Consider the following 26,834-nt stretch of genomic DNA (forward strand, 5'->3'; position numbering starts at 1 on the left):
TTCCTTCGAATTCCCCCAGAAGACAGATTGAAAAAGTTCTGTCCGAGACGTTGTTTTCTGTACAAATGTATTGGCAGCCTTACCTCTCCTTTCTAGACAACAGCAGGTGCAACAGAACACGTCCAATCGGACGCAAAGGTTTCCTTTTTTAAACTTCACACGTCAACCTTACCTGTCATAACGTGGCTTCGCAAACAAGGGTCTTTTGTGCCATAGTCTGTGAACCGTCGCTTGTGTCAGCAGCCATAACCTTTTGATCCTTGTTTTGTGTCTAGTCGTGATGCCGTGTTTTTTTTTGAGGGGGGGGGGGGGGGGGGAGAGGGGGCATTCTTCAACGGAGTCTGAAAAAGGGCATTGAGATTACACCCTATACTATAAGATTTTTGCCTAAAGTGGAAGGTTCTCAGGTTCCATTTAATCTTTTGCTGCTCATGGGACTGTTTAGCCTGTGGAAGAGCCGCATGACTGATCGGCACGCAGAGCCGCCACGTTCATCGCAGTCTCGGTTAAGAGAGCAGTGCACGTGCTACGGTGCGGTAGTACATGCTGCGCAGGATCGACTTCCCGCCTGGCTGCCTTTACTAGATGCATGCGTGTGTCTCCCGGAATTTTGATGTGCGGACAAAGTGAGAGCAGGATGCTGGTGTGACTGTGTATGACGGGTTGCGGGATGCGACCTGGTCAAGTCGGGATTGAAGCCTGTAAGGGTGGGTATACTTCCATGCAATCAGGAAAAAATACCCTTCGTGGCGTATGTGTTGCGTGGCCGCCTAAAACACCGAGGGCCTGGTGTCGAGCCGCAATGCCGCCGGATTTCTTTTTTTCGAATCGTCATTTTTGTGCTGACGCGGTCTGCTGACTCTCTCTGGTGACACTCTCTGGTGACAGGTCCTGTAGACGTCAGTCATGAGACAAGGAATGCTTTCGCATTAAATTATTGCATGACCTCTTCTTGATCACGGTTGATGATTTAAAGTTCGTAAGGAGGCCAGGATAAAACCCATTCCATTTCTCCTACTCTAACGGTACACGACTGGAAGTATAAACTCTTTCAAAACTTAAGTTGGTGCCTCAAGGAATTTCCGGGACGTGTATTTGAGGAACTTCAGAATGTTCGTGGCCTGATGTACTATCATGATTCTTTATCAAATGAATCGGCAGCCAACGTATATTTCATTTACTATTCCCGTTTTCAGTAAGTCGCCATCGAACCACAGCGCAAAGGATAGTTTTTTTTTCCATGACCACTGCAACGCCCACTGCCCATTAATAAAAAAATTGTTTTTTTCGTACTTATGGTGTATCATACACGGTGAGTGAATAGGTTGCTAAGCACTAAAAGCATATTGTAGGAAAAATACGTACATCTAACTGTCTAGGGATCCACACGCATGTTTGATCGATCACGTTTTCAAACCGTTGCGATCACTCGAGCGTTGAGACGAGCGGAGTTCATGTGTATAGGGACGTCATTAAAAACATGGTCATCACAAAAGTTCAGGTATTATCGGTCCTTAGGCAGTCAATGTGCTCTTTGAGCGCCAAAATTTCCAGTAACTCATTTCATTAGAAAAAAGTCGAGCTCAGCTTACAAGCCAAGGTAATTCACTAGCGAGAGCTGGCTGTATTACAGTGCTAAGCGGCTAAGCTTGGCTCAATGGGCCTTTCTGCTTTCAGTAACTGCAGGTGTCGCTTCTCGATTACAATAAAAAATACAAGCAATGCACAGTTCTTGTTGCGACCACAACACTTCTTTAATTGCTTTCCATAATTCACGGTTACTTTGTGGTCGCTGAAATGAGTGTATCGATGCACTCCATGCCAAGCACAACAGTGCAAGTATGCTGAAACGCTAGGTTAATTCCCGTATCTCACGGTGTCGTGGGCTAAGGCTGCATTCGAAAGTAGCTGCAGTCCCAAATCATGAATTTCTTTGATGAACTGCCTGTAGGTAGCTCGTACACAGTAAACAGAAATGAGTAAAACGGAAGTAAACTGTCTTGTGACGAACTGCCTTTTTAGGTAGTGCGTCCTTGGGACATGCCCATAAAATATGTGATTATTCGGCCTTTTAGCCACATAGTTTACATATGGGGGAGTATGCGCCGGAAACATGGCCGCATACAGCGCCGGGTTAGGGAGCGATCCCCATTCAAGTTGCCTCGATACGATTTTTTAGACTTCGCTTACGGACTTGTGTCCCGGAGGGTAGCGGGTCTGAGCTATAGAAAGTAGGATATTGTCATTCTCAGATATAAAACCATGCGGTCCTTCGCGGTCCTCAGCGAATTGGGAAGATGTTGCTCAATTGCGCGGTCCGTTAATCCTCGGGCTGTATTGAGGGCAGCCTCGTAATCGGGGAGTAAGGAGGTGCGCACGTGCACCCATATGAATTGCATAGGCAGTGTAAGCAGGTGGGGAAAGCGCTAAAGAAAAGAGACAGCGATGGCTGATACCCGTGCATTGCTGTAGTAACGAATGGCTGATCCTGAAAGGAAAGGAAACTCAAGGCTTGTAGATGGAAGTGGGATGAAGGACGGCAGGGATTGGAGGCGAGCCGTTGGTTAAGATAAGCGAAGGTATACTAGGGGTCTGTCGCCCAGCAAAGACGGGCCCGCAGCCGATCATTCCAAGTCTTGCCAGTCTCTTAACTGCCAGTGTTTAACTGCCATCAACTTCAGCCTGTGTGCAATATATCGAGAACACTCTGCTATTGCATTGCCCTCTTAAGACGACTTCGGGGGCTCCATAATTCAGCTTAAAAAGGACATTGAGAACAAATAGAAGTTGACCTGTATAGATGGAGTACCGCGCTTTAAGCGAAAAGAAACCACTCTCCGCTAAAACGGAGCTTTTATAAGCTAGAAAAAGCCATAATACGAAATACAGGTGTCGCCATCCCCAGTCTATTTCGCATGTAAAATGCGCACGTCGACACCGAAGCTTGGGCGTGGATTCTAGAGGCTACGCAAAAACGCTATTCACTTCAAAACGGTCGCAACCTGTCCTTTTCGGTAACGGCGTCACGAGTTCGAATCGAATGTTGGCGTCTTCGCACTTGGCTGTCTCTTTCCACTAGGACACCCGAGCCGGTGAAAAAAAAAGCCCAGAACGACGCAAAAAAACTGTGCAACGGTGTGGCCCACAGAGAGGCGCTTGATTTATGTGAACTATAGGAGCCATGCGCTGCGCTTGCTAACGCGAAGGCGGCGATGTTTTGCCGAGATCAGCTGCGCGCTACTGACGCGCCAATTTTATATCAATCGGTTTTGGAAGCGTAAGAGAAAAGGACGAAAAGCTTGGATGGTAACATTGAATTACACTATCTCTCATATTGCGTACTGCTTTCAACTTCTTCCGTGTAGATAGGTGCTTGAGCGCAGCTCTGATTGCTGGAAAAATATAACTGTACGACCGAGAGACGGAGCGATTGCCAGCGGTGAATGGTCAAGCACATACAACGCTCGTCTCATTCTCTGGCTTTTTCCAACCAAACCAATCTTTTTTTTCCTGATATTTTCATGCAGAAGTACGGTACGGCGGAAACGCGGGATTCATGCACCGTGGGTGCGGTATAAATTTATTAGATTAAGCGCATCAAAATTACCTCTCAAAAGCAATTCTGGGGCCGTATTACGTACCGCCCTCAGTACTAAAATGCTCACAATGCCCCGTTCCTATTGATAGGCCTTGGCCGGCGGATATATGAATTTTTCGTCACTGGCGGCTTCAATTCACGTAGTGACCACTGCTGCAGTGATGACGTTGCAGACTTAATTATGTGGGCTGAATGTGACTGAAACTTGCGAGCGAAAATCGTAGCCCCTAGTACGCCCACAATCTTTGAGAGGAAAAATGGCGGCAAACGTAGCAGCGTACTGCGGCGGCGCGAGTAACGAGGAGAGTCCGTGAAGACGTTTTGGCTTGCCGGTCGAGTTGTTTCGACGCGAGTTTCGCTTGTAGAAGGACACTGCACGGCGGTCGTGTCAAGTTATTGGCGATGGACTGGAAGGTTCGTGAGCAAATGCGCTGTCAGTGGAGCGGCATGCCTTCTGTGCGCGTTTCGCTTTTTCGCCACCGGCTGATTTCAAAGCGCGTCGGGATAGTGCAATTGACCGACGGTGAGCAAATGTTTGCGGCTGGTTGCCGAAGCCATCGTGAAGGTTGAGACGCGGAACGGGTGGGCGCGCTTTCTGGCGAGCCCCGAAGAGAAGGCGGAAGCGAAGGAGGGCTTCCATCGCCACGGCAGCATCCCCGGCGTCGTTGGGTGTGTCGATGACACACTAATCGCCATCAAGGCGCCGCGGGGCAATGCTGCACACAGGGCAGCCTTCTGCATCCGCAAGGGCTATTACGCCTTGAGCTACATGATAGTGAGTAGACTTCGTCCTCTGCTGTGTTTGACTGCAAGTGTTCGGCTCCATGTCCGGGCCGCGACAGCGGAAGTTCATGCCTAAACCTGTGTTGCATCTGTTTCCTTTCAAGTCTGCGACTCCAACCTTCGAATCCTCGTCGTAGACCTCCGCTGCCCGGCTCGTGCAACAACGCGTTCGCCTGGCGCTACTCGTGGCTGCGGTGTGAGGTGGTGAGATGCATGTTGGAGGAAAATGAAAATTGATTTTAGAGGAAAGGGAATGACACAGAAACTGTCTCACCTATCTCAGCAGACACCAGAACCAAACTGTAAGGGAGGAATAAAGGAGGGAGTGAAAGAAGAAAGGAAGAAAGAGTTGCCGTAGTGGAAGTGTCCAGAATGAATCCGACAACCTGGGGATATTTAAGGTGCACTGATATTGCACAGCACACGGGCCCTTTTGCGTTTCGCATCCATCCAAACGCGGTCGCCGCGGTCGGGATCGACCTCTGGTACTCCGGCTCAGCAGACGAGTACTTTAACCCCTGAACCATCGCGGCGGGTGCCTGTTGTAGGACGGAGAGTTTCTTCGGGGTAAGCAGTAAGAAAGCCGTCTCGGTAACATATATCGAGCTACAGTGGTCCGCATGCACTTAAGCTACCAGAATGGGGCGTGCTCGTTGCACTTAGGAATATGCATTGCGGTACGATACATACACCTTGTGCGAGTTGCCCCTGTGTTGTTACTGAATAGTAGTGAATCATTTACATCAATATGAGCTTCCAAGGGCATCCTTTCAGCGGTGTTTGCCTCAACATCTCAGTCGTGCATAGGTTTCGAACGCTCCATTACGAGCCAGAGCGAGAAGCTGTCATTATCGCAGCATGTGCAGCGCTGCACAACCTCTGCTTGGAGGCCCCTACGTCAGCGGACGACGAGGATGCCCCCTGCCACAGAAGACAATGACCCGCCTCCCCTACCTCCAGGGGAAAGCCGTGCCTGCACGTGTAGTCAGCCAGCTGCGGAGAAACCGTCTCCAGCAGCGACTGGTGCGGTTGTGCAGGCTATAACATAGGCAATGAACTAGCCGGCCAAATCTTCGCAGCCAAGGCAGTGTCCAGCCATTTCTTGTGTGTATGTCGTGGTTGTTTTGGCTATAGCTAGCGAAGTGGCAGCCTTTCTATTTTGTTTTCCGTTCGCGGTGTGTGCATGGAAGCCTGCAGTGGGAAAGAAGCAAGCGTGCACACCAGCTGCCACATCACTGACAGTATATTTACCGTTCATCATAGTTTGCCACGCAGCCACTTGTCTCCTTCTCCACTTGAAACTCGAGCCGAAACAACTCGTCTAGTAAGCCAAAAGCATCTTCATGCACCATCCTATGCCGTTGCCCTTGTGGATCCATCTGCCCCTACACTGCCGTCATCTTGCAGCCTGCCTGTGCTGTGTGGAGAGCCACCTGTCCTCGCAGTTTGCATGAAAAAGCACGTGAATAAATAGTGTAATGTTGAAGCAAGGCAGGCAATGTTTGATGAAATCAGAAAGTACCACCAAAGGTTTATTTAGTGCACACCACTAATTGTTTTACTGCATACTGCACCATTTAACATAGGTGGTCACATGAGCACAGCCATTAGCAAAACATATTGCATGCCATAACATCGACAACATTTCCATACGTCTTGTCAAGTGCAACAGAAATTGTCATTCAGACATGATAAAAAAAATTGGAAGACTACAAGCTCAACTGGTAATTATCACAGCTTTTGCACAGCTTGTGCAGACAATAAGATCACTTCTGCAGTAAATGCACAAACCTAGTACACAAGTAGAGCAATGTTCAGTAAGCACTATATAATAGATTTTACATGACTACAAAACGTTTAACATGTACAAAAGCATTGATATAGATGATGTAGCCAAATTTTTGCTGTTTATGCAGACGACACGACATTACTATTTTCTGCCCCTTTGCCCAATCAACTATTTAACCAAACAGAGCACTCGTAAGTATTGAAGAATGGTCTAAGTGAAACAAGTTCAATATATATGCTAATAAAACAAAAGCTATTCCCTTTCGTCCAAAAAATAGGAACGTATTCATCGATGAAGATATCTGCCATAATAATATATAGAAGTTGTAAGCTCATTTAAAATACTTGGTGTCGTCTGCACGGAACAGATGTCATGTGATGCCCAAGTGGATCACATTATACAGAAGTTGTCATGACTCAGCTTGACTAATATAAACAAACATATCTTCCCTCCCAAGGTTAAAACTCTGTTACACTAAGCATTGTTGTATTCGCACATAAAATTTTGTCACTTTGCCATGGGAACGACAACCCTAAGTAACATGCATAAAATATATGTAGTGCGGAAAAAAATGCTAAGAAATATTTCCAACGCTCTTTATGACCATCCGTCTCTTCTGCCCTTTCAGAAACATAACATAATGGCCATATGTGATATGTAGGCTTACCGCCTAGCTTTAGCCTACAAAAAGGAAATTAAAAATAATGTTGATTTCTTGAACGAACTGGCTTCCTTACAGAGAAAAGTTGCACATTATACTGCCAGCACCCCCACATATATGAAATAAAGTGTTATGTTGCACAAATTATGACAAACAGATGATATGAGATCACCTTCCAAACTTGTTGAATTTTCTAAACAAGCATGGGCTTCAACTCCAGCAAACAATGAAAGCTGATAACAGATTAGCTTTATTCGTGGCTGAACGTGTTTCCTCATATATTCTAGATATGTTCTAGTAGGAAATGTTTTTGTTCATTTTATTTGCTGTGATTGTGATTCTTCATTCATTTCTCTTCACCTAAAACCTGCATTTTGTAATCTAAAAAGTGGCATTTGTATTGTTGCATTTCCTTATTTTCAGAGTGCAAAAGTTCGACATGAGTTCAAAGCTTTGAACTTTCCCTTTGTCTCACTGTTTTGCGGCTAGTGGGAACAAAATGGGTCCTTTTTTGTTTCTTTATCTTTTTTTTCTTGTATAAATGTTGGCCACTTTTTTTGAACAACCAAATTTCTGCGCATGTTTCGTGCAAATGTCCTCACTTTTGTTTGTGAATCTCGAGCTGACAATCTATGATTATAATGGGTTGTCGAGTGCACTTTTATTTTCTGCACATGCTACACTGTTCTGCTGGTGCCTCTTTCTCACTTTTTTATTATTGTTAGGGGGGGGGGGGGGGAGCCACGTCAAGCCAAGTGCCCAGTTTTTTCTCCCTAGCTCCCCCATCCCTATGATGGAAAGTAAAGGTATCACTATTACATTACAAATGGCAGTTATCACTGCATATGATGAACAGTGCATCAGTTTCAATGCAAATGGTGCATCACTAAGTGTATGGCACTTAATGCAAGTCGCAGTGCTCGAAATGAATGCAGCATTAGCAAAGAGTCCTCATACATATATAGAGACGTGTAAACATCACAGTTACATCAGTTAGGTGGTATGCGTGTAGAGGTGTTCACTGAACAGCAGAACATGGAGCACAGTCATGCCGAGCCGTACAAAACAATGCAGGCAATACTGCATGAAAAGTCCCGTTGCAGCAACTCAATAGTTAGGCCATTAACACTTCTGCATCTTGGAGAAGTAAAACAGTACAATCAGAAAAAAGCAGATACAAACTTATTAGATATCAGAAATCTGCGTCTCGCAAAATTTAAATGGCACCTTTAAATTTACGCAAAAACAACTTTACTAGAGAATATCACACGCCTTCTGCGTCACACACTGACTAGAGAATATCACACACCTTCTGTATCTTGCAGAAGGTAAAGAGGCACCATTTAAAAAATACACAGAGGCAGACTAGAAATTATCACAGACCTTCTGCTTCTTGCAGAAGGTAAAAACGCACCATAAGAGAAAACCACAACTTCTGAGTCTTGCAAAAGGCTGCAAAAAAAGTGTGCCAGAAAACAAGAGTTAAAAACAATCAAAAAGCTTATGTTGATGGCAGCTGTAATTGGTTTTGCAGCAGCACCACCATGAAAGAGATGGCCAGTACGAGCTGCTCGTGCAGGCTCGCCGATTCCCTTTTCGCGTCCCGCACTGTTGTTGCAAGGTCTGACATTGTGGCTGATAGCCGTCTTCTGTCTGGAGCAGCCTCGTTGAGCTGCTGCACATAAAAGAAAGTTCAATAGCAAACCTTTGCTACAAATACATTCAAAGATCATTTCGCTTTCATGTTATAGATGACCTACTGAAATATACTGGGCCACATCCCACAAGAGACGGTCATGGTGAGGTTAAGCACAGGTTTAGAACAGTGGACGCAGCAACATTAAGTTGCATGGAGCTGCTTCTGCTGCACACAATGTGGCGCATCCTGTAAGCCCATACATCCAGGAGGCGTGCCTGAAAATTCGGCATCCTGCCCCTTGCGTGCCTTAGCGAGGTCTGCTCTGCATCTTGTCTCCCTAAGCAGCTTGCCCACCTCCTTGTCCTGCTACTTCCTCAACCGCAATGGACGGCCTGGAACTGCTGATGCGGGTGGTGCAATGGGCTGCTACTGGCGGGTGCCTGTTGGAGGGGAAACGGACTGAATGTACACTTGTCATGCGACACAGCACGATGTGGAATAAGCAAACTGTTTGCTGCAACGTCTGAGGGGAGCAGCACTACTTGTCAATATGCCGGATCTGAAGGAAACTTTTGTGGACATAGTAAAACAACTGTGACTGTATGGCGCTCCTGCAAATTCTATTTATTAGAAGCACCTTGAAAAGAGGGTAATGCGGAGCCTGCATACTGGCAGGTCACCTCACTGGCTGTGCCAGCACACTGCCGATGCTGCTGCAGCTCATCCACCAGCAGTTCAGCAGATGTCTCCCCCGTCTCCTCCAGCCAGGATATTTGACTGGCGTCGTCTACATGAAATCATTACACAAGACACAATTGCCTAGTAAACAGTTTCAGCAAAGTATGAAATGTGTACGACTAAAATGTGTGGTTAGTCGGTACTATGGCTAAAGGTGAAAAATCACTACCTGAAAAGGAAGGTAAAGAAGCTGAGGCTGCATTTGCAATCTCGAGATTACGCACTACTACACATTCCAAAAATAGCAAAAATGCAGATGAGGTCATAAGCTCTGTACACAAGCTGTAAGGCATACACATAAAATGGTTTGAAATGCAGTTCACCTACCAGCTGCAGACTGGCCTCCCTCTGCAGGCAGCTTCTCCTTGGCTCGCTGACCACTGAAACTCTTGACGAGAAGAGAGGTGGGCTGGGCTGCTCCTGCAAGAAGGCACAGTGCCTCACGTTCAAACATGAATGTCTCGAAGTTCATCATAGGGTTGCATTGCTTACAGCACAGGGCCCTGAGGTTCGGTCAAGAATCCTTCATCACCACTAAGCTGCAAACTTTGCAACTGACTGTAACGTCGCAGCAGTTGACTAACGACAGTGGTCATACCTGCTGGAGACGGGGGGGGGGGGGGGGGTGTGAGGGGTACAACCTGCTCAAAATAAGATCCCGCGACGCCCCTGACGCTCACTGGCCCGATGATAAGCTGAATGGCTTGGCCACCCACAGCCGGCAGTCTGCCGCCACCGGCGCCACTGCGACAGGACCGTTCACGCGGTCCTCCACAGAACAATGTTGACAGGCTTACCCTTGGCCAGCTTCCAGCCACGCCAACTCCGCTCGCCGCGGGCAAGCCACTATTGTTGAACTGCTGCCAGCTCCACGAGCAAAGCCCAGTTGCGATGACCTCTTCGATGGAGGCAAGAGGTAACCCTTATTTTCTCCCCCATCCCCCGACCAATACATATCTCTCTCTCTCTCTCTCTCTCTCTCTCTATATATATATATATATATATATATATATATATATATATATATATATATATATATATATATATATATATATATATATATATATATATATATATATTTATGAAGGGAGCCAACAGTCACCGATACCAAGGTGCATAGGGAAACGTTAATTTTTTTTTAATGTGTTATGCTTATCAGTGGCATAATAATTCTCAGATTAATAAATCGCTTAAAGAAAATTACTTATAAAGCAGCAGAAAAAACAACTATGCCGCCGGTGGGATCCGAACCCACGACCTCCGAATATCGCGTCCGGTGCTCTTACCAACTGAGCTACGGCGACGGCTGTCCAATCTGCTGCTCTCGTGGGTATTTATGTTTACGGGGTGTAAGCGAGCCTTGAGAGTGTTCACCAGCGCCACCCTCGACCATAGCGGCGGACGTAGCACGTCCTGTAATACCGCGAGCGTGACGTAGAACGTCATCTAACGGCGAGGGCGGAAACTGTGCGAGAGCCCTCTTATGCTACCTTTGGCATTAAGACTGCCAGAACAGAGACCCTCGTTAAGCTATCAGCAGACAAGTTAAAGGAAATGAGGGGCCCGTTTGACAAATTTATGAAGGGAGCCAACAGTCACCGAAACCAAGGTGCATAGGGGAACGTTAATTTTTTTTTAATGTGTTATGCTTATCAGTGGGATAATAATTCTTAGATTAATAAATCGCTTAAAGAAAATTACTTTAAAGCAGCAGAAAAAACCACTATGCCGCCGGTGGGATCCGAACCCACGACCTCCGAATATCGCGTCCGGTGCTCATGCCAACTGAGCTACCGCGACGGCTGTCCAATCTGCTGCTCTCGTGGGTATTTATGTTTACTGGGTGTAAGCGAGCCTTGAGAGTGTTCACAGGACGTGCTACGTCCGCCGCTATGGTCGAGGGTGGCGCTGGTGAACACTCTCAAGGCTCGCTTACACCTAGTAAACATAAATACCCACGAGAGCAGCAGATTGGACAGCCGTCGCCGTAGCTCAGTTGGTAAGAGCACCGGACGCGATATTCGGAGGTCGTGGGTTCGGATCCCACCGGCGGCATAGTTATTTTTTCTGCTGCTTTATAAGTATTTTCTTTAAGCGATTTATTATTCTAAGAATTATTATCCCACTGATAAGCATAACACATTAAAAAAAATTAACGTTCCCCTTTGCACCTTGGTTTCGGTGACTGTTGGCTCCCTTCATAAATTTGTCAAACGGGCCCCTCATTTCCTTTAACTTGTCTGCTGATATATATATATATATATATATATATATATATATATATATATATATATATATATATATATATATATATATATATATATATATATATATAAATATATATATGTGTGTAAGTACAGTATTACGACAAACGCGACTGTTCGTTTTAAAGGTTTATTGTGCCAACAGTTTCGGGAATGGTATTCCCTTCGTCAGGGCAGGCTTACAATGAAACAGTCTTGTCAATATAAGGACACAAAGCGGGCGAGGATGTATAAACTCCGCCCTCAAAGCAAACTTGAAAGTGAGGGCAAGGGGCCGTATAATGGACCGCGCAGCAGCTCTCACAGGGGCAGTGGCCAAATTAAACACAGAAAAAACACAGAGCAAAACGGGGAGGTGGAAATAGTAAAGGAGTAGAAAAGACAACGAGTTTGAACAGCGATAGAAAAGGGAAAGGAGCGTTAAAACCGGCTCTCGGCGCACCGGGAGGCCGCAGTCCCCCCCTTCTCTACGACACTCCCGCCAGACGCCGCCGAGTCCGCGCCGCCGGCCCGTATCAGGTTTCCTGAGACGCTTGCTGGGGACGCGCACGAGAGACACTTGTTGCGCGCCGCAGCGGCAACCTGCAGTGGTGTCGCATGCGTATCTTTGCTTCTTTTCTTCGGTAGGCCCTTCCGTCGGGCTTTGTCTACCAGACATCCTGGCGCCCTTCTTCCCATAAATAAACTAGGCCGTTTCAACTAGAGTCCGGCAGTGCGCTTCCCGTGAAGAAGTGGCAGCCGTGGGGGAAAAAAGACAACAAATATTGAGCGAAGCCCGAGTGCGTAATGAGAAGGCAGAGAGGAATTTGGGAGAGAAAACGAAAAGGAAAAAGAGAAAAAATTAGTAGCACAAGAGAACTTTGAAAGAAGAAAATATTAACACACACAAAAAATAAAAAATAATAAAAATATATATATGAATAGAATGGGGCGCCAACCAAATACCAAATGGTTAATGAGAATGAATTGGGCGCGGAAGACATAGCACAGAATTCAAGAAATGTATCGCACGGTAGTTAAAAAAAGAAGAAAGAAAATAATAATAATACATGTGTGCGGAAACCGTGAAAGGTTTGCGGCCCGCGGGGCAGCCGCGTGGTCCCAGTAGGCTAGGTGATAGAGTTAGAATATAGGTGTTTATTCCAGATAGAACACGGAAGCTGGCTGTAAGTTGAACAAAGGAGATTACTGACAAAATAAACAATATACAATAAAATAAACAGCTACATTCCCAGCCATTTAGAGCGTGGTTGAAGTTGTCGAGAACAACATCCGGCGTATTTTGATTTATAATGTTGTCCAGATCCTATGACGGGTGAAATTTTCTACGTTGCCTCCCTCAAGCAGGAGAGCCTCCCAGGAGTAGCGTTCATGCCATGGGAGAACGTGCGAAACTTGTGAATGAGGTATGACTCCCTTTGTTCCCTGTAATAGGTGCTAGGGAACCCGGACTGGAGAAGGATGACGCGGATGTTTTCGAAACTGTGGAGTGGCAAACGCAGGTGCTTGGAAAGGGGTAAGCTGGGTAATGATGACACGTGAGCTTTGTGGTTATTAAAGCGGAAGCGAAATGATGTCTTGGTCTGACCAATATACTCTTGTCCACACACCTCACAATGAAGTTTGTAAATCACATTGCTTGAGTCGCAGTCGAGGTCTTCGCTTATGTGAAACACAAAGTTGTCGAACTTGGATTTTGCCTGTTTGGTGTCTAAAATGTGCGGACAGACTTTGCACCGAGGTTTTCCACATGGGTGGCACCCACCCTGGGTAGAGTTCTTCTTTGTTTTCGCATTGACAAGCAAGTCTCTCAGGTTCTTGTCCCGGCGGTACACCACTCTGGGCGGTTCCTTGAATATTAGTGACAACTTATTACTCTGTCTGATTATATTAAAATGACGGCTTAGTATGTTACTTACTCTGGGAGCCGTTGAGGAGAATGTAAGGATTAAGTTTGTTTTGCTGTCGTCTTTGACCTTGTTTTCTGCCAGGATGGATGTGCGCTCTAGGTTGCGAGCGCGTTCAATCGCGTCATCGACTATTTCCCCGGGGTATTTCTGTCGTGACAGAGCGGCTTTGAGAGTCCTTGTATGTTGGTCAAATTCCTCTGTTGTAGAACATATTCTTCGGTATCTGTGCGCCTGAGAGTATGGAATGCTTGTTTTGCAGTGTTTCGGGTGGCTACTCTGGAAATGAAGATATTGCTGCCTATCTGTGGGCTTTTTGTATAGTGTAGTCGAAAGGCAGTTGCCGTCTACCGATATCTGCACGTCGAGAAAATTAATTATAGAGTCGGAGATACTGTGGGTGAACCTGATTGAGGGGTGCAGGGCATTAAACTGAGCTATGAATTCCAACAGGCTTGCCTCATCATGTTCCCATACAAGAAATATGTCGTCCAGGAAACGCTTGTAGAAAAGTGGTTTTTTTGGCTGTTTCTCAAGGAACGGAATTTCTAGTGACGCCATGAATATTCCGGCGTAGTTAGGTGCCATTTTTGTGCCCATCGCAGTACCGCTCATCTGGAGGTAGTGCTCACCATGAAACTCAAAATTGTTCGAATTCAGGACCAGTTCAAGAAGGACGGAAAGAGTTCCAGTGTCCAAATCTACCGAAGATTTTGAGCTTTCGAAGGCTGCCAGTGTTGCCGCTATGCCGTCGGAGTGCGGGATGTTTGTATACAGGGAGCAAACATCCATAGTCGCTAGAAGGCCTCCTGTGGGGATGATCAAGCTGGAAATCTCCCGAAGGAAATGACTTGTGTCCTTGATGTAAGAAGGAAAACTGGGAGGGATGTCCTTGATGAGAAAGTTGATAAAATTAGATATGTTCTCCGTCACAGCCCCATTGCTGGACACGATTGGACGGCCAGGATGGTTGGCCTTATGTATTTTAGGGAGGAGATAAAACCGGCCGGGAGCTGGATTGCTCGGCAACATTGATTTTAACATTGCCGCACTTATTCTACCGTTCTCAGCGAGTCCAGCAAGAGTGTCCTCTATTACTGTCACTAGTTGGCTTGTGGGGTCATTCGGAAGTTTCCTGTAGAACTGAGCATCGTTAAGCTGGCGGTGGCCTTCATTTAAATATTCTGATTTGTCCAGGATTACTATAGCTCCACCCTTGTCAGCCGGTTTTATTACTATGTTTTCGTCTTTACGCAACGTTTCCAAAGCCTGTCGTTCCTTGTTCGAAAGATTACTACGGACCGGACGTTGTTTTCCGTACGCCTTGATGATATCCTTCTGCACCGCAGATATATACATATCAAGGTGTCTGTCGCGTTGTTCGCTCGGTGTCCACAACTTATCTGAGACAGTGGGTATCGTTTGTTGTCTGTTGCTGGTGTGCTCGTGGAAGTACTCCCTAAGGCGGAGGTTTCGTGCGAAATTGTCCAGATCCTGAAAGAGTTGAAACTCATTGAACTTACCAGATGCTGGACAAAAAGTTAAACCTTTGGATAGGAGGCTCAGCTGGGCAGGCGTGAGAACCTTTTGTGAAAAATTCACCACATTTGTGTACCCACACGATGATTCACAGCTCTCAGCTGCGGACCCCGTACCAACACCATTCGGAGAGCTGTGAGCCTTTGTGTCATTTTCTTTAGATGGGACAACGGTCTCACGGCCAACAGCTGCCAACCGAACGTTAGAGCTCAACTTGGACGACCTGGTTCCCGTATATTCGTCTGAAGGAAGCGGAACTTTGTCGCGTGTGGACTGCGGCCTCCCGGTGCGCCGAGAGCCGGTTTTAACGCTCCTTTCCCTTTTCTATCGCTGTTCAAACTCGTTGTCTTTTCTACTCCTTTACTATTTCCACCTCCCCGTTTTGCTCTGTGTTTTTTCTGTGTTTAATTTGGCCACTGCCCCTGTGAGAGCTGCTGCGCGGTCCATTATACGGCCCCTTGCCCTCACTTTCAAGTTTGCTTTGAGGGCGGAGTTTATACATCCTCGCCCGCTTTGTGTCCTTATATTGACAAGACTGTTTCATTGTAAGCCTGCCCTGACGAAGGGAATACCATTCCCGAAACTGTTGGCACAATAAACCTTTAAAACGAACAGTCGCGTTTGTCGTAATACTGTACTTACACTTGTAAACTGGCGCATTGGAACCCCTACAGAATATATATATATATATATATATATATATATATATATATATATATATATATATATATATATATATATATATATATATATATATATATATATATATATATTGTAAGGCTAAAGAAGAAGATGCGTCTGATGATTTGAAAAGACGAAGACGAGGTGACAGTGTTCTGGAGAGTTTTTGCCAGCGCTACGCTTGTGTGTCTTTTGCCGATCTGATCCCAGACTGCTGCCGTTGCCGTTCCCGTCGCCCCAGTACCTCGTAACAAACCCCCCGTTACATTTGGTGGAGCTGCTGGGGTAAAAACATCGGCCCTGGAGCTCCGTAGTCGTGCTCTCCCGGCGCGCACGATGCCTGAGGACGTCCAACACCATGCCGTACAAGTGGGCCAGGCTGTCATCTGTGCCGGCTCTCTTCGTCAACGGGACCCGACCATTTTCAGCGGGACTGACGAGAACGATGTGGAAGATTGGCTCACATCGTACGAGCGGGTGAGCGTATACAACAAATGGGACGATGTGACGAAGCTAAACAACGTCATCTTTTATCTCGCCGGTGTGGCTAACCTCTGGTATCGCAACCATGAGGCAGATATTCAAACCTGGTCCATTTTTAAGACTAAATTTGCAGACGTATTTGGTCGACCGGCTGTCAGGCAACTCCGAGCCGAACAGCGATTGCGTGAACGATCTCAGCAGGCTAGTGAAAGCTTCACTAGCTACACTGAAGATGTCGTCGACTTGTGCAAGCGGGTCAACGCTCGTATGTCGGAAGCCGACAAGATCCAACACATCTTGAAAGGCATCGATGACGACGCTTTTCAGATGCTTCTAGCGCGCGACTTGCGTACCGTTGCTGAAGTCGTCACGCTGTGTCAAAGCTTTGAGCAGTTGCGCAAGCAGCGGATTCTGACACGCCAGCGGCCACAGCAGGTTGAGTCGCTCGCTGGGCTCACGCCTGCTCCTGACCCCTCGCTGCTACAGCAGATTAAAGACTTCGTGCGGGAAGAAGTGGCACGTCAACTTTCCTTTCTGCCGAGCGCTCACGACCGACCATCATATCTGACTCCAGCGCTCCGACATACAATTCAAGAGCAAGTTGCTGAGGCTATTCCACCGGCTCATCCGTCACCACCTGTCACGGTTCCGCTGACATACGCTGACGTTGTCGCCAGACCACAACCTGTGGCGGCTCCGCTCACATATGCCGAAGCCGTCGCGAGACCGCCTCCTGTCGCGGCTCCAGTGACATATGCCGATGTCGTAGCAAGACCGCAGCCGCCAATCTATAGTGCGCCTCCGGCGCATTTGCGAGGGCCAGTGGCTTCCCGACGACCTACTCCAAGGGTCAGCGATTCCTGGCGCACAACGGACAATCGGCCGATTTGCTTCTTTTGTGGTCTCCCAGGTCATGTAGCTCGGCATTGCCGCCGTCGTCTCCCGGACGCGGAAATTCCTCCCCAAGCTCCTGGGTACTGGCCCCCACCGAGTCAGTACTCTGTACCAGCTGCGCCGCCGCAAAGTCGTACTTCCTCGCCGGACCGTTCTACCCTCTCCAGCCGCCGGCCCTCTTCTCCACGACGCCGGTCTATTTCGCCTATGCGACGTCGCCCCACCGCTAACCAGGAGGAAAACTAGGCGCCGCAGTTCCTGAGGCGAGAACTGCGTCCACAACGAACTTCGAAAGGCCTCATCCGTCAGCCGCTAACCTCATTGAAATTTCCGTCGACGGCGTTTCTGTCATGGCGCTTGTCGACACTGGTGCTGCCGTTTCCGTCATGGACGCAAAGCTGTGTAGTTCTTTAAGAAAAGTAAGGACGCCAATTGCTGGACTCTCACTGCGCACCGCCAGCGCTCAGAACATCCAGCCGTCAGCAGCGTGTACCGCTCGCGTTGTAATCCAGGGGACCATTTATGCCGTCGAATTCGTCGTACTGCCCTGCTGTTCTCATGCTGTTATCCTGGGCTGGGATTTCCTATCGCGCCATGCTGCTATCATCGATTGTGCTCGAGCTGAAGTCGAGTTCTCTCACCTGCCCGAAGCTGTCTTGGACACTGCCCCTCCTGGTGCCTGTGTTAAGGCCCTAGTTGCCGAAGACATTGACCTGCCTCCCTGCTCTTCAGTCCTCGTACCCCTCTCTTGCGGCCCTCTTCGCGACGACACTGTCCTCTTCACTCCGTCCCCTATCTTTCTGCACCGCAAGTGTCTGCCTCTGCCATACGCTGTACTGACTATATCCGCTGGCCTCTCCGTACTGTTCGTGTCTAACCCATTCTCGTTCCCCAACGCCTTGCGCCTAGGTGAATGTCTCGGCACGGTACAACCATTCGCGTCTCTGCTCATCCGCGAAGAGACGGACGACGCGCCGCACCTCTCCATAGCCGCACTCAGCCCACCTACTGCTGCGCCCGATCCCTCCTCAACCGAAGCATTCCTTCGCTCCATCGACGACAACCTTCCAGCGCCGCAAAGGGCACAGCTTCTCACTTTACTTAATCAGTTTCGCTCATCATTTGACTCACATCAAAGTTCCTTGGGCCAAACTTCCACTGTCACCCATGCCATCGACACAGGTGACCACGCACCGCTGCGACAACGTCCCTATCGTGTATCTGTCGCCGAGCGCCAAGTTATTGAAGACCAAGTCGACAAGATGCTCCAGAGCGGCGTCATTCAGCCCTCAAGCAGCCCATGGGCGTCGCCTGTGGTGCTCGTCAAAAAGAAGGATGGCTCCATACGCTTCTGTGTAGACCGCCGCCTTAATAAGATTACGCGCAAAGATGTCTATCCCCTCCCGCGCATAGACGACGCTCTGGACTCTTTGCAAGGGGCCGAACTCTTTTCATCTCTTGATTTGCGTACCGGGTACTGGCAAGTTCCTATGAAAGAAGCCGATCGCCCCAAAACCGCCTTTGTGACACCTGATGGCTTGTATGAATTTACGGTGATGCCCTTCGGGCTTTGTAACGCCCCCGCGACTTTTGAGAGGATGATGGACACCATTTTGCGCGGACTTAAGTGGAAGACATGCCTTTGCTACCTCGACGACATTGTGGTCTTTTCCCCGGACTTTGACACCCACCTCTCCCGTTTGAAGCACGTCTTGACCTGCCTCTCTGACGCCGGCCTGCAGCTGAACTTAAAAAAATGCCGTTTTGCCGCTCGTCAATTAACCATCTTAGGTCATGTTGTCTCTAAGGAGGGCGTCAGTCCCGACCCAGCAAAACTTCGTGCTGTGGTTGACTTTCCCAAACCTACCTCCATCAAAGACCTGCGCAGCTTCCTGGGTTTGTGCTCATATTTCCGCCGGTTTATTCGCAACTTTGCGTCCATTGCTGCGCCTTTGACTCAACTGCTGTCTGGAAGTGCGGATTTATCACTGTGGTCTCCAGCGTGCGACGACGCATACACCACCTTGCGCCGTCTCCTCACGGCGCCGCCCATTCTGCGCCATTTCGACTCGGCCGCTCCTACCGGAGTTCACACGGACGCCAGCGGTGTTGGCCTCGGCGCTGTCCTCGCCCAACGAAAACCTGGCTTTGACGAATACGTCGTTGCTTATGCTAGCCGCACAGTCACACCAGCAGAACGCAACTACTCCGTAACTGAAAAAGAGTGTTTGGCGATTGTATGGGCCCTCGCGAAGTTTCGACCGTACATTTATGGGCGCCCTTTTGACGTTGTGACCGACCACCATGCGCTCTGTTGGCTTTGCAACCTGAAAGACCCCTCCGGCCGCCTCGCTAGGTGGGCCCTTCGCTTGCAAGAATATGATATCCGCGTCGTGTATCGCACCGGCCGCAAGCATCAAGACGCCGATGCACTGTCACGCTGCCCCCTTCCAGCCGAGATCGCCAGCCTTTCCACCTCCGACGCTTCTCTGCCCTTACTTCGCCTCAGCGACATGCCTTCAGCGCAACGCATGGATCCCTGGATCGCTTCCCTTCTCGACTTTCTCGCCAACCCGACGGCTGCTTCACCGTCACGTGCGCTCCGCCGCCAAGCTGCCCATTTTGCGATCCGTGACACCCTACTTTATCGCCGTAACTACAACTCCGAAGGTCGCAAGTGGCTGCTCGTTATTCCACGTCACTTACGCTCGGAGATATGCGCATACTTCCATGCTGCCCCCCACAGCGGTCACGCGGGCGTTTTCAAGACCTACACCCGCATACGGCTGCGCTACTACTGGCGCGGAATGTACACCTTTATCATGAAGTACGTGCGCGCATGCATTCCCTGCCAACGTCGCAAGACACCTCCCCATCGTTCTGCTGCTGAGCTGCAGCCGTTACCATGCCCTCCACGCCCGTTCGACCGCGTTGGCATTGATTTATACGGTCCGCTTCCATACACTGCAGACGGCAACCGTTGGGCTATAGTAGCGGTGGATCACCTTACACGATATGCCGAAACTGCTGCCCTTCCGGCTGCCACAGCGACGGACGTCGCCTCCTTCATTTTGCACCGATTCATCCTTCGCCACGGTGCACCTCGTGAACTGCTCAGTGACAGAGGCCGCGTGTTCTTATCTGAGGTGGTGAAGGCGCTTCTCAAAGAGTGCAACACGATTCACCGAACTACCACCGCCTATCATCCGCAGACCAATGGCCTCACTGAGCGATTTAACCGCACACTCGGAGACATGCTCTCTAAGTACGTCGCTTCTGACCACACGAATTGGGATCTCGTCCTTCCGTACGTTACTTATGCGTACAATACCGCTACGCAGTCTACCACCGGATTCTCTCCTTTCTTCCTACTTTACGGCCGCCAACCCTCTGCTACTATCGACACTATCCTCCCTTACCGCCCTGATGAATCCGAATATCGGCCTGTTTCCGACGCCGCGCAACACGCCGAAGCCTGCCGCCAAATTGCCCGGTCACTCACCACTGACACCCAGCATCGCCAGAGCTCCCGCCTCGACCAAGACCAAACCCCACCGAACTACACTTCTGGTGCACTTGTGTGGCTCTGGATCCCTTCAGGAACTCCCGGTCTCTCCTCAAAATTTCTTGCGAAGTACCATGGTCCCTACCGTGTGCTGGAGCGCACCTCTCCGGTTAATTATATCGTGGAACCCCTCACGCCGTCTCCTGATCTCCGCCGCCGAGGACGGGAGACCGTTCATGTCCAGCGCCTCAAGCCCTACTACGACCCCGCCGTCTTGCCATCATCCTAAGTCGCCAGGATGGTTCCTCTTGTCCCCGGGGTGATTGTAAGGCTAAAGAAGAAGATGCGTCTGATGATTTGAAAAGACGAAGACGAGGTGACAGTGTTCTGGAGAGTTTTTGCCAGCGCTACGCTTGTGTGTCTTTTGCCGATCTGATCCCAGACTGCTGCCGTTGCCGTTCCCGTCGCCCCAGTACCTCGTAACAAACCCCCCGTTACAATATATATATATATATATATATATATATATATATATATATATATATATATATATATATATATATATATATATAGTCACCGGCTGTGAGATAATGCTCTCGGTATGTTTACTACGGCGGCTGACGATAGCTGGTGAGCAGCTGGCTTTGCTTTTTCGCATGTGGCCGATCGCCTGTGCCCTCGCACGCTCTGCGTTGCAGTTTTCTTATCGCAGGAACTCGAAATTGCGAGATAGGCTGCCTCAGTTCGCGCGCCTTGCGAGTCTGGTCCAAAGGCTGCAGTCTAAAAGAGTAAATGTTATGAGCAGTGTGGTGCGCTGCGTGAAATTCTCGCATATATGGGCGAACTTGAAAGGGCATCAAACTGCTCAAAACATTTATTTTGTTAGATCAGCGGTTCTCGCACCAAACTCACAAGGTGCGCGAGCTGGAGATACTTAGTGCGCTATTTCGGGTGCCCGCGATAAGAAAACTGCAACGCGCTGCCTGTGCGTGCGTGGCCGTCTCAGCGAGCAAAACGCAGACAAACGATCCCCTAAAGGGTGTGCCTATGACTGTTGCTGTCTACGCGGCGATCGGGCAGAGGCGAAAAAGCGAAGCTGCCCCCAAGCTATCGCTAGCCGCCGTGAACGTGTAGACAGCACTATCTCGCACCCGGTGACTATCAGTTCGCGGCACTGACTCCAGTGGAAGACACGGTTTCCGTCTTTCGTGTTAAGTCTTGTGGGCTGCTGTACATGCCACGAATGGCGCCAATGTTCAGCCGACTTGACTGCCAGGCCCTTTGTATTTAAGGCGGCGGCAATGTCCTCCTAAAGCTCCCGCCTGCGAGCCGCCGTGTACTCAGGCGAGAGCTCTGACGAGGCCCGCGCCAAGGGCGGATGCTCTTCGAGATATTCGGTGAGCAACCACTCTATCCGTCGCCTCTTTGGTGGTGTTGCCATTTCAAATGATAACAGTATTTCATGCCGATTCCCTAGGCGATTTCTCGGTATCGGCCAAGGAAATTTATTCTTTAGACAGGGAATAAATATTCGGGAATCTACAACACTGTTCATTCACTTGCACATACGTGCGCTGCATTAGAACAACTAGCAGAGTTATGAAAGATCAAGGACGAGTGAGATGGTTTAAACTGTGCACCTGAAAGTTTTCCTCGAACTCGTTCTTTCCCACGGCCGAATTCGCTCAGTTTTCTCATCGATAGGGAGCGACCGCGGACAGCAAACTTACCTCAACAAGTCGTCTTCGTCGAATTTCGTGCCAAAATCTCCTTGCGAGCTGATTCCTGCGCACCTACGGCCTTCACTGCATTCAATCAAATTTTTCTCTGCTTAAGACCTCGGCACAATACTTTGATTTTAGTCGACACGTAAAAAAGAAGAAACTTGTCGTGGAATCAGCAGTTTACTTGATTGTCGCCATATTCTCGCTTTACCACTACCAGCGCGCCCTCATGGCAAGAAAATGTACCCTACAGCAAATTCAATTGAAAAACTGAGAGCGCCTCTCATTTTCCTTCCTGTTTTTAGGTTGGAACACGCTTTTTTTTAGCAAAATAGAACGTTATTGTTTTAATTCATTGCGCTGCTGTTTTTTTTCTTTTTTAAGATGACAAGTTCACGCCGCTGTCATCGCACCTTCGCCGCAACATAAGTTCTTGTAAGAGCGAATTTAATTTCATAACTGAGAACTCTTCTTGTTTTCATTATTATTTTTGAGTTCGAAACAGTTTTTGACAAAATAAATTATTTCTAATTTTATTCGCGACAGCTTCACAACAAAACGTTAGCATATGGTCCCTTGTACAAATAAATGCTTCCGTGGTGGAGCCTTGCTGGTGTCTGACTGATTAGCTGATCCGTCAGAAGGGCTGTCAAACACTGTTTAGTGATTTTGACGTCACGCTTACAAACTTGCGGTACGTAATATGTCCCAGGAAAATAATAATAATAATTGGTTTTTTGGGAAAGGAAATGGCGCAGTATCTGTCTCATATATCTTTGGACACCTGAACCGCGCCGTAAGGGAAGGGATAAAGGAGGGAGTGAAAGAAGAAAGGAAGAATAGGTGCCGTAGTGGAGGACTCCGGAATAATTTCGACCACCTGGGGATCTTTAACGTGCACTGACATCGCACAGCACCCGGGCGCCTTTGCGTTTTTCCTCCATAGAAACGCAGCCGCCGCGGTCGGGTTCGAACCCGGGAACTCCGGATCAGTAGTCGAGCGCCCCCAGAAAACTGGAAAATGGTTTTGGGGGAAAGGAAATGGCGCAGTATCTGTCTCAAACATCGGCGGACGCCTGAACCGCGCCGTAAGGGATGAGATAAAGGCGGTACTAAAAGAAGGAAGGAAGAAAGCGGTGCCGTAGTGGAGGGCTCCGGAATAATTTCGACCTCCTGGGGATCATTGACATGCACTGACATCGCATAGCACACGGGCGGATTTGCGTTTCGCCTTCACCGAAACGCGGCCGCCGCGGTCGGGTTCGAACCCGTGTACTCCGAGTATGCCCCAGCTGTTTTTCTTTTTCTGGATGTGATGTTCACGATGAATGAGTTTGTGGATGAATTGATAAGGCTGAATCCTTCAAGTTGGGCAGCAGCTCACGCCACCTAGCCAACGCTTTTCCGCTGTCAGCGCATACCCACACAGGAGCAGCAGCAACTGAACAGCAAACTTAAATGCAAAACTGAGGGTACTTCTTGTTTTTCTGGTGTTGTTGAGTTTTAAATAAAGCTTCTAAGCAAATTAAAGCATCACTCATTTTATTCACTGCGTCTTTATTGCAAAACGTTAGCCTAAGGTCCCTTGTCGTGCAAATAAATGCTACCGGCGCGGAGCAACCGCAGAGTTGCTACTAATTGGCTGATTCCATTGTCAGAATCGCCTGTTGTCTTTTTACCGCGACAGTGTCAAGGAGCTCGTGTCACAGAAAAGTAGGTGTCGTCGGCTGCCCGAGAGCGAAAAATGACTTATCTCAGTGGACACCTGAACCGCGCGGTACGGGTGCCAGCGAGAATTGTGAGACAGGCGTCATTTCCTTTCCTTAAAACCACTTTTCATTTCATTTTCCTTCCCTTACGGCCCCGTTCGGGCGTCCACCGAAATATGTGAGACAGGCGTCGTTTCCTTAAATTGCCCAACGGGCAACGTGTCGCGCCGAACGGCCAAAGGCGATCCGTGCACTCCTTGGGAACGCTGCAACACGCTGTCGCGTCTCACTCCTAAAGACGAAGCTAAGTGTCCTCCAAATTTTTGAGGTCAAGCTCTCAAAACTTAGTTATATTGAGAGCGCCCCGTAATTCGGCCCCAGGTTATGTTAGAAGTCGAGATGGCAGTTCCCCTTTTAATTGTGTGTATTCATGAAATTGTTGCCGCGCAAAATTATCACCACAATAGCGCTAACAGCGCTCGATATTTTAAAAGGGTTGTCTTCCTGTTCAGCTAGAACGATTATTGGTAGTGCAGAGCACGAAGCGCAGAAGGACGTCGGACACATTAGAGACTAGCAGCGCACGCATACAAGGCGTTTCGTAGTCCGCATGTGTATTCTTCTCTTATGTGTGCTCAATGCCTTCTTGTGCCTTATTGATCTCATGCGAACCCAGCAATCCCGCCAAGCAACCTTTGTTAATAGCTGCAGACTTCCTGCATTAGAAAGGAGATTGTTCAGGGTAGTGGGTGATTCACATGAGGTTCCATAGCGCAAAAGCTGGGACACGACAGAACACGAGCACATTAAAGACATCCCCTTGATATTTTGTTTGGCTTATGAGTTAAATTTATTTTAACGTCCCCAAGCGACTCAGGGTATGAGGGACTCCGTAGTAAAAGGCTGAGTAAATTCCGGCCACCTCGGAATCTTTAACGTGCACTCACATCGCACACCACACGGCATCTAGAATTCGACCGCCACGGGCGGTATCGAACCCGCGTCTTTCGGGTCTGCAGCCGAGCGCAATGAAGCACTGTGCAACGGCGGCGGCTTGCCCTTGACATTCAGAGACACTTGTTTCTGGACAAATCCTGTATTTCTTCGAAAAACAGTGCTCCAGAAATTATCAGCAACAAATTGAAGAAAAAATCCGCGTTAGTAAAATTATGTAACGAAATCAAGCGAAAATTCGAGAAATTCAGATAACGTCTACACGATTAAACTACATAAAATGAAATAATCTATCATCCGGAAGCACATGCAACGTCCAATGATTGCGCACGATGCCACGTCCACGAGGCCTACCATGGGTGCTGGTCTTCACGCATCCGCATATATGTTATTGAGTAGCAGGTGGCCGGTCATCTTCAGATTCAAGCACATAATACCGCCAGCGGGTCGGCTGGGCGCAGAAGCCGCCCTGAGCTCAAACGCCAGCGCTTGCCTCATCTTCTGAAGACGATGAAGTGCGGCCCATCACTGGCGTTCGAGCTCCTTCGCCTGTGCGGCTTCCTGCAGCCAACCCGAAAGCGCCTCCGACGCCATGCTAGCCGTCGAATACGCCGGCCGTATACCACAGGACACGCGGCACGACGAAACCCAGCTTGGAAGAGAACCAGCTTGGAAGAGAGCCAGCTTGGAAGAGAACCAGGCGGAGGTCGACGAGGTGTTCCGCTTCTTCGGAGGCCTGGAGGCGACCACGGGCACCAGATTCATCGACAGCGGTGTCTCTCGCAAGACGGCGGACTCGAGCAGCAGCGTGTCCGGCAGCCAGAAGCACGAGGCGGCTACCTTCGATGCGTTGGCTGTGCGGACGGCGCGGACGCAGGCGACGACAACGGCATGCCAGGCGGCGACTGGGGCTGTGACCGACCCGCTTGCCACGTTGACCAGCGCGGCCATTGCCAGGTGCAGTCACGTCGCGCCGATGGAGAATGGCGAGGAGGTTGGTCTGCGCAAGACAGAAACGGCGTTTAGACGACTGGGCGGAGAGCCCAACGTATTCTATTATGTCGATGAGATGAACGCAAGCCACAACCGCGCGATGAGTGCACGTAGAACGTACCTTAACATCTGGCCGCTCACTCCTTGGCTGCCAGGCTTGAAGCATGAAGGAGTGGTTCCACTGTGGCTGTTGCAATTCGAAGCTGTAGGCGCGATGCGGCTTCATCGGGGAAGGGCAGACAGAAGCAGCTCCCAGAAGAACGCTGGCGCTCCGCGCTCGGGTACCACCGTGGGTGCGTGCGTCGCACCAGGTTTCAAGAACGACTCCGCGGCTGTGGCAAGGGCCGGCGTTGTCTCCGAGCGCTGCCGGTGGCTCCAGTAATAGTTCCGCAGAGCGCTGGAACATCGTCGAGTTGCACCGAGATGAGGACAGCGAGGCCTACGTTCGCCGGTGTCTTCTTGCAGTGCAGCAGCAGTGACGTGGCTCTTGGGGCTCGAAAACGGACTGCGTTCAACGCAAGATGTTCGACGCGTGACTAGCGCTGAGCGTGATTCGATGGCAGGTACGCCGCGTGACACGTGCGGTGGCTACACCTGATTGGTCAAAACGTCGGAAGCGGATGTGGTGGTTCGTATGCAACGAAAAGAGTCGAAGAAACCGGATGGTGACGTCAAACCATAGAGGTGGGGGCGGGGAGGAAAGCGCCGTTTTTTGATGGAAATAAAGATTGTTTCAATCAATCAATCAATCAATCAATCAATTAATCAATCAATCAATCAGGAAAAATTTAGAGCAGATGCCGTCATGCATACAGGAAGGAAAGCTCAGGAGAGGCCCTGGCTATCCGAGCTGCACGCCAAAAAGTTTGTCACGCGTTTTCGCAAGGACTACTGGGAGTCTTTTGCCCACGGCGAGGCAACCAAGAGTAACGCTGCCCGCCGCGGCGTCGTGTGAGAAAATAGGTCCATTTTT

Source organism: Amblyomma americanum, chromosome 1 (genome assembly GCF_052857255.1).
Source record: "Amblyomma americanum isolate KBUSLIRL-KWMA chromosome 1, ASM5285725v1, whole genome shotgun sequence".
NCBI classification, from domain to species: Eukaryota; Metazoa; Arthropoda; class Arachnida; order Ixodida; family Ixodidae; genus Amblyomma; species Amblyomma americanum.